At 44.5% G+C, this 9,073-nt stretch overlaps 1 pseudogene; it reads right to left on the bottom strand.

Annotated features, from left to right (window-relative positions):
* Nucleotides 1–619: 619 nt before the first annotated feature.
* On the bottom strand, nucleotides 620–4,299 carry LOC135508230 (piRNA biogenesis protein EXD1-like; annotated as a pseudogene).
* Nucleotides 4,300–9,073: the final 4,774 nt, after the last annotated feature.

Here is a 9,073-nt window from a genome sequence, read left to right as displayed (position 1 = left end):
GTGCTGCAGACAGGCAATATCAATTTAATAATGTCAACGTCCTGCATTCATTCCGTGCCAACTCTAATGGTTTTCCAGTCATCTGTAATCAAAGGAACCTTCCATAAACAATGTTTTCCCTCAATTAACAGCAAATCCATCAATGCTTTCCTTAGCTTTCAGCCTCAATTAATAGCAGCCAAGAAGCCAAGTTTCTAGGTAATTAATCATCACAGGCTAAATGCATTTAGCTTTTGGGTGTTTTGTTCTAACATGTCCCAACACAACTTCCCATTGGACTTTTCAGGAGAAACAAAATGTGTGATTAACACCATAAAAATGAGTTTTATTTCCACAATTAACTGATAATGAGGTTTCCTTTGAAGAAACATTTAGAATACTTCTGCCAGTGCTGCATACATGGTCTTCCTAGACGGCTGCAATGCATTGATGGGTGAAGTACCACTGCATGTAGTCATATCAAAGGAATTAGTTGGACATTATTGGGCTGTAACCCAGCAGAATATCACTGTACGCCGAGGACCCTATTACCAAGTGAAATGACTGCAATTAACATATTCAGAATGTACCATTACTCACGCAAATCAGGCCAGAAAGAGAGAAACACAGAATCACAATAAGCAGAGTACTGAACTGGTGTTTAATTTACATTTGTAACAAGTGTGAACAGCAATTTGAATAAACAAAAAAATGTACTCAAATTAAACCATGTACCCAACGTAAACTAGTCGCCATGATACAGAATTATCAAAATATCTCTCATCCAATTTTAATTTGATGTGAATCTACTGTTGTTTTTCCATTTGAAATAGAAAACCATTTAACTGAAACATGACTGTTTCCCCCCCAAACATTGATGCAATTTACATTTGCAAACAAAATGGACAATTTACTGCCATCTAGTGGTCTTTGTAGAATAAACAATTACATAAGTAATTTTCAACCAACCCTTCACAACCATAGGTGGTCCTCTTAAGGATGTTTTCAGGCATGGCAGGACAAAGGGCAGCCTGCTGGGGCACAGCTCACTGTACTGGGCTGAGTCTTGGGCCTGGGTGGACAGGCACCTCTACCCTCCCCACTGGGGCCTGGGTCTTTAGAACCCTGGGGCTCTCCTTAGGGACCTGGGCCGCTGGTATCGGGAAAACCAGGCCTCTTCCTAGGAAGAGGAAGGCAGGGAGGGAAGGCAGGGAGGGTTGTTGGTGTTACATCTTTCATCAGAGACCTCCCTCTGCCTGCCATTGTGACCATCACTATCTCCATGAGTCCTGGTTCTCCTGAACCTGATGGAGCCGCTGGGCTGACATCTCCAGATGGCTGTTTCCTGGAGCTCTGCTTGACCTCTGGGGTCAGGGCACTGGGCATAGCATGGAGGTCAGATGCCCACGGGGTATTGCTGGGACAGGGGGTCTCTGCTCTGCTGGGGCCTGCAGCCCTGGTACTGGTCCTGGGACTACAGGCTCCTCTGCTGTGGGGACAGGGGGGTCAGGTTGTCTTTGGGTGTTCTGGCCCTGCCCATCCTGTGATGGGGGTAGGGGTCTGGGGTTGGAGCGCTCCAGCAGGCCCTGCTCAGAGACAGGGTAACGGTCGATGGCCCACACCTGCCGCATGTGCTTCAACTCCCGCAGCTCCCTAGGCAGCTCCAGAACACTGCTCTGTAGACAGATACACAAAGCAGCACATACGCATCTATATCATCTCAACACACTGGGACATGTATATCTCAGATAATAACTGTCATTGAGATCTATTCTTTTTATGTCACTAACTCTATTACAATGTTTTCCGTCAATATTGCCATTTGACATGTGCACAGTAATGAGTAAGTGAGTCTGGATGTTTGAGGATGTAAGTCCTTTATTTCTCTGGGCGGTTGTGTGTTGGGTCATGTGTGTGTAGCTCATTGACTTGGTGTGGACAGGTTCCTCATGACTGCTGCTAAGGTAGGAGTCCACCAGGTCTGTGTTGTCAGCCAGCCTCAGAGGCTGCAGATGGATCACCGACAGGGCCATGACCTTCAGCAGGGACGCATGGCAGGGACGCATGTACCATACCTCTTTGTCCTCCTACAGGGATAGTACAGACTAAAGGTCGACAGACTGATTTTTCAACGCCGATAGCGATTATTGGAGGACCAAAAAAGGCCGATACCGATTTAAATCGGCCAATTTTTTTTAGATATATTTGTAATAATGACAATTACAACAATACTGAATGAACACTTCTTTAAACATAATATAATATATCAATAAAATCAATTTAGTCTCAAGTAAATGATGAAACATGTTCAATTTGGTTTAAATACTGCAAAAACAAAGTGTTGGAGAAGAAAAAGTGCAATATGTGCCATGTAAAAAAAGCTAACGTTTAAGTTCCTTGCTCAGAACATGAGAACATATGAAAGCTGGTGGTTCCTTTAAACAGGAGACTTCAATATTCCCAGGTGGAAAATTGTAGGTTGTAGTTATTATAGGACTATTTCTCTCTATACCATTTGTATTTCATATACCTTTGACTATTCATATACTTCTAATAGGTACTTTAGTATTGCCAGCCTAATCTCGGGAGTTGATAGGCTTGAAGTCATAAACAGCTCAATGTTTGAAGCACAGGGAAGAGCTGCTGGCAAAAGCAGGAAAGTGCTGTTTGAATGAATGCTTACGAGCCTGCTGCTGCCTACCACCCCTCAGTCAGACTGCTCTATCAAATCATAGACTTAATTATAATATAATAACACAACACACAAAATGGTCATTAATATGGTCCAATCCGGAAACTATCATTTCGAAAACTAAACGTTTATTCTTTCAGTGAAGTACGGAACCGTTACGTATTTTATGAAATGGCTGGCATCCATAAGTCTAAATATTGCTGTTACATTGCACAACCTTCAATGTTTTGTCATAATTATGTACAATTCTGGCAAATTAATTATGGTCTTTGTTAGGAAGAAATGGTCTTCACACAGTTCGCAACGAGCCAGGCGGCCCAAACTGCTGCATATACCTTGACTCTGCTTGTACAGAACACAAGAGAAGTGACAACATTTCCCTAGTTAAAAGAAATTCATGTCAGCAGGCAATATTAACTAAATATGCAGGTTTAAAAAATATATATCATCAACCATGTGTAGTTAACTAGTGATTATGTTAAGATTGATTGTTTTTTATAAGATAAGTTTAATGCTAGCTAGCACCTTACCTTGGCTCCTTGCTGCACTCGCATAACAGGTAGTCAGCCTGCCACGCAGTCTCCTCGTGGAGTAACAGGTGGTCAGCCTGCCACACAGTCTCCTCATAACAGGTAGTCAGCCTGCCACACAGTCTCCAAATGCCGATTACAGATTGTTATGAAAACTTGAAATCGGCCCTAATTAATCGGCCATTCCGATTAATCGGTCAACCTCTAGTACAGACACACAAAATCAAGTCTTACAATGCAGACACACACAGACCACATCCATACTTTTGTGCTATGTTCCCTGCTTTATGTACCTTGGTGAGCAGAGACTTGATCTTGAGAGAGGAGAGTCGTGATGAGGGCATCTTCAGATGTAGGCTCACCACCTCCTAGCAGGAAGCCACCTGTCTCTGTATAGAAGCACAGGATACCTGCCACCTATGGAGAAATAACCCAAACACATCACAGTGATAAGGCTGGGAGGGTAACACTCAGTCTATGCCTACAGGGCAGTAAGAATACACTCATAGAACAAAAACAAAGCTTCGGCTGCACACTCTAGGATCATACATTTTCTACAATACAGTACCTGCGTGTCAAAGACATTGGTGAGATTCACTCCAAACTGAGCCCTCAGACATTCGGCAATCCTCTGGCAGCTATAGGTGACCTGAATAAGATAAATACACAGACAGAGGTGAAATTACATAAGGTAGAAGTCAAATGGATTAATATAATAATATCATGTATATATTACTCACCTTTAAAATGTGGTTATTTTCCAGGATCATGGACAGGCTGTTCTTGAAGGCCCAGGCTTCAAGCATCAGGATGTCAAAGAGGTACACATTGTTCTTAGTGGCAATCTACAAAGGAGATTGGATATAGTTCAGCAGTTCAAATTTCCATTCAAGACAAGTAATAGATAACGTGAAATAGAAAATTATGAACATATTCATATCCAAAAGCCTAGGTAGGATTACTTAAGAGCTCTGTCTCTCTTTCCTCACCTGCAGCCAACAGACTCTCTCCTGCTGGAACGTCCCAACCCCGTCTGCTCCTATCTCGATCACCTGCTGCTTCCGGATGTGCATCATCTAGGTGGAGAGAGCATGATAAAGCAAGGTACTAGAGATCACTCTGTACACCCACAGGACAAAGGGCACACACCTCCTTAGACTCATTACAGCTTCATTTTCTTCAGAGATGTTATCCATGTCTGTATGCTAATAGGCTATGTAAAGTGAAGCTTACGCACAGGGGGCGAAGTGAAATGAAACAGTGATTGTGAGGGTTAGGTACTCACAGCAGGACCAAGCTTCTCATGGAGCTCATCAATGACCACAATGTTGACATGGCTGTCATCAATTTCATTATCATCTGAGGAAGGGAGACATCTATTTGTTGAGCTACATCGATCATATAGCTAGCTACCTAATGAAAAAAGCTAATGATGCAAACCTTTGGCTTCAATTAGCTAAATGTGTACAATAGAGTATAAAACATGAGGTTACTAACTCAGTAGGAGATTCTTTCTGTATGGCTGAAACTGCCACAGTCAGGTCACCTTCAGGTCTGTGGTCACTAGAGTTATCTGTTGCCACAAATTGAATACAGGGTCAGTTTCTTGCATTATTACATGCAATACTAATAGGACATTAATTTCAATGTGAGCAAAGTAAACAAAAACAAGTAAAGATACCTTAATAGAAAATGACTCAAGCAAAATTGAAAGTCAACCAGTAAAACACTACTTGAGTAAGTAAGTCAAACAGATGTCTATTTCTATGTTTTGCCTGATATGGTTCTCAATCAGAGGCAGGTGTTAGTCATTGTCTCTGATTGGGAACCATATTTAGGTAGCCTGTTTTGTGTTGGGTTTTGTGGGTGATTGTTCCTGTCTTTGTGGCACCAGATAGGACTGGTTTGGTTTTTCACGATGCTTGTTTTGTAGAGTATTGTACTTTCAGCTTTATTAAAGATGCACAAAACTAACCACGCTGCATTTTGGTCCGCCTCTCTTTCCCCAGAAGAAAACCATTACAGAATCACCCACCAACCAAGGACCAAGCGGCGTGGTAAACAGAGGCAGCAGCAACAGCAGCAGCAGGAGAAGCAACAGGTGCAGCAGCAGGAGCAGCAGCAGCAGCAACAGCAGTGGGAGAGGCTGCACTATTTGGAAGAATGGACTTGGGAGGAGATCCTTGACGGGAAAGGACCCTGGGCAGAGCCAGGGGAATATTGCCGCCCCAAAGCCGAGCTGGAGGCAGCGAAAGCAGAGAGGCGGCATTATGAGGAGCTAGCACGGCAGAGCGGCTGGAAGCCTGAGGCAGCCCAAAACATTTCTTGGGGGGGGGGGCACAGGGAGAGTGTGGCAGAGTCATGAGTCAAACCTGAGCCAACTCCCCCTGTTTACCGTAAGGAGCCATGGATGGACATGGAGCTGTCGGCGAAGCTGAGTCTGAGAGTGTTGAGGATGTATTGGACAGAGTAGAGAGAAAGCTGTTGGTTTGGCATAGTATGCACGCCATTCGCCCTGAGGAGCGTTAGCTGTCTGATGCCACCTGTGTCAGTTCCTCGTACTCAGCCTGAAACGTGTATTGGAGTTCCGGGGGATTTGATGCCGGCTATACACACCAGGTCTCCAGTACACCTTCACAACCCGGTGTGTCCTGTTCCTTGCACTCACCCGGAGGTGCGTGTCCCCGGCCCGGTACCACCAGTGCCGGCTCCCCGCACCAGGCTGTCTCTCCGTCCCATCAACACAGGTGTCCAGCGCTACCAGAGTTTCCAGCGCCGCCTGAGCTGCCCGTCTGCCCAGCGCCGCCTGAGCTGCCCGTCTGCCCAGCGCCGCCTGAGCTGCCCGTCTGCCCAGCGCCGCCTGAGCTGCCCGTCTGCCCAGTGCCGCCTGAGCTGCCCGTCTGCCCAGCGCCGCCTGAGCTGCCCGTCTGCCCAGCGCCGCCCGTCTGCCCAGCGCCGCCCGTCTGCCCAGCGCCGCCCGTCTGCCCAGCGCCGCCCGTCTGCCCAGCGCCGCCCGTCTGCCCAGCGCCGCCCGTCTGCCCAGCGCCGCCCATCTGCCCAGCGCCGCCCGTCTGCCAGGATCTGCCAGAACAGCCAGGATCCGCCAGTCTGCCAGCATCCGCCAGTCTGCCAGCATCCGCCAGTCTGCCAGCATCCGCCAGTCTGCCAGCATCCGCCAGTCTGCCAGCATCCGCCAGCCAGCCAGGATCTGCTAGATTCATCAACCTGCCTGAGCTTCCTCTCAGTCCCGAGCTGCCCCTCAGTCCAGTGGGGCCCGTTGTTAGGGTTCCTAGGCCAAGGTTAGCGGCGAGGGTCACCACTCAAGGGACGCTAAGGAGGGGGACTAAGACAATTATGGAGTGGGGTCCACGTCCAGCGCCAGAGCCGCCACCGCGGACAGATGCCCACCCAGACCCTCCCCTATAGGTTTAGGTTGTCCGTTCGGAGTCCGCACCTTGGGGGGGGTGGTTACTGTCACGTTCTGACCATTATTCGTGTGTGTTTTCCTTTTACTGTTGGTCAGGACGTGAGCTGGTTGGGCATTCTGTTGTGTGTCTGGTTTGTCTATTTCTATGTTTGGCCTGAAATGGTTCTCAGAGGCAGGTGTTAGTCATTGTCTCTGATTGGGAACCATATTTAGGTAGCCTGTTTTGTGGGTGATTGTTCCTGTGTTTGTGGCACCAGATAGGACTGTTTTGGTTTTTCACGTTTCTTGTTTTGTATATTGTTGTACTTTCATCTTTATTAAAGATGCACAAAACTAACCACGCTACATTTTGGTCTGCCTCTCTTTCCCCAGAAAAAACAACCTGTAATGGTTATGTGTTTTTTGAATATTGATTATCTGTATAATGTGGAGAACATTCCTTTAGGTTTGAGCAACTTGCTGACATGTCAAATATTTCTTCTATAGATGGAACATGCTCAGTAGTGTTTAGAATGTATGACAAAGATTCTGGTAAATACTTTCATGTGTGCTGACTACAACCACATGGTGGCAGATCTGAGACATTTTGGGCCTTTTATTATATTACAGAATGTAGCCCTGTGAGAAAAGTAAACAGTGAATCTAACCCATTGTCAAAAGTCAGAGAGCAAATGGTTGAATGATGTTCTCAGTCATAAAAAATAACTGATTTCAAGGAAGTGCAAGCCCTACAGTGTTAGCAATTATACTAGATAACAACCCTTAGTCCATCTTGCCTAATGCAGAAAGACAAGGGAGTATAGTATTTCCATCCATATCAGCCTGGTAGACTCCATATCACACAGTTAAGGGTGGATGGGGGGAGAGAAGTCTGAGTAATGGGAGTAGGCCAGGGGAGTGCACACAGAGAACCTGAGTTTCGTTTTTTTTTTTTTGTATCAGTCTATGACCACACGATGCTATGACTAGTGCTTGTCAACATGAGGACTGGGTTGTGTCATGTTTGACTGCTTCCCCAGAACCGACTCAACCAATGTCTCCATGAAGATAAAAAAATAAAGTATTGGATAACACATGCATAGTTCTATATTAGATGCAAACCAGGGTCCAAATACATGTGTATTTTATTACTGTGTATTTCCATTTTTTCAAATAATATGTACAGAATCAACTACTTCTGTTGTAAGTATTTCAAATAATTTCCTATAAAAAGCCTACTATTTAAAAAAATATTCCAAATACAATATATTAAATACCAAACAGACATGGGTTCAAATGCATGAGTGTTGAGTATTTTCATATACAGTGCATGCCAATACTTTCCAAGTGTATCTCCAAATACATTCCAACATTAAACTACTTGTGTTTAAAAAAAAAAAAATCCAAATACTTAGGCTACTTCCCAATGTCTTTGAAAGCAATTACTGAAACCGAAAATGTGTTTATTTCTCTCATGAGGTGGGGGATAATACAAGTTCACAAAAGTAACAAAGGTAGACCTACCAATTAGTTATAGTGTTTTCACTGATTTTGCTAATTGGTTTATGAAATATGAAGTGATTAAAACTCAAATTCTCTTACCAAATCTGTAAATTAAAATCAGTAATGGAAATATGCAAAGGAAGATATTGCGTATTTCATTAATTATAATCCACATAATAATTCACATTTCCTGTTGCTGCAGGATTATTTAACTGCTGTGGCAAACTGGCTCAAATGAAGATCCTGTTTTCTTCATGTTACTGTCCTCTGGTGGTCAAAGCAAGTGTGAAAACAGTCTAGACAACCCCTCCCTCTCTCTCTCCTTACCCACTGAGCACTGAACGACACAGGATGTCTATGGAAGTCGAAAACTAGTTGAAATTTGGTCAGTCCACCCTGGCCTTGATTTCAACGTCCAGTCCAGTCTGGAACGGACCAAATCTGGACCAATCATAAGCAAAGGCTTTGATTTCTGGTCAAACAGATGGAAAAGACGCCTTAGAAAAACATTTAGCATAAAAAGTTTTAAAAGGTATTAGAAATACAAACAGAATAATGTTGAAGTAAAACCCCTGACAACTAATATCAACATGTATATTTTGATTAACAGTTTACTTATCCCCCTGTCTGGGCATGTGTGATTAGTCCTAACATACACTACATGATCAAAAGTATGTGGACTCCTGTTCGTCGAACTTCTCATTCCAAAATCTTAGGCATTAATATGAAGTGGGTCCACCCTTTGGTGCTATAGCAGCCTCCACTCTTTTGGGAAGGCTTTCCACTAGGTGTTGGAACATTGCTGCAGGGACTTGCTTCCATTCAGCCACATGAGCATTAGTGAGGTCAGGCACTGGCTCGCAGTGGGAGTTCCAATTCATCCCAAAGGTGTTCGACGGAGTTGAGGTCATGGCTCTTTGTAGGCCAGTCAAGTTCTTCCACACCGATCTTTGACCGTTTCTG

This window comes from Oncorhynchus masou, chromosome 21 (genome assembly GCF_036934945.1).
Source record: "Oncorhynchus masou masou isolate Uvic2021 chromosome 21, UVic_Omas_1.1, whole genome shotgun sequence".
Lineage (NCBI taxonomy): Eukaryota > Metazoa > Chordata > Actinopteri > Salmoniformes > Salmonidae > Oncorhynchus > Oncorhynchus masou.
The sequence above is the reverse complement of the archived record's forward strand: the minus strand, read 5'-3'. Positions and strand labels throughout refer to the sequence as shown.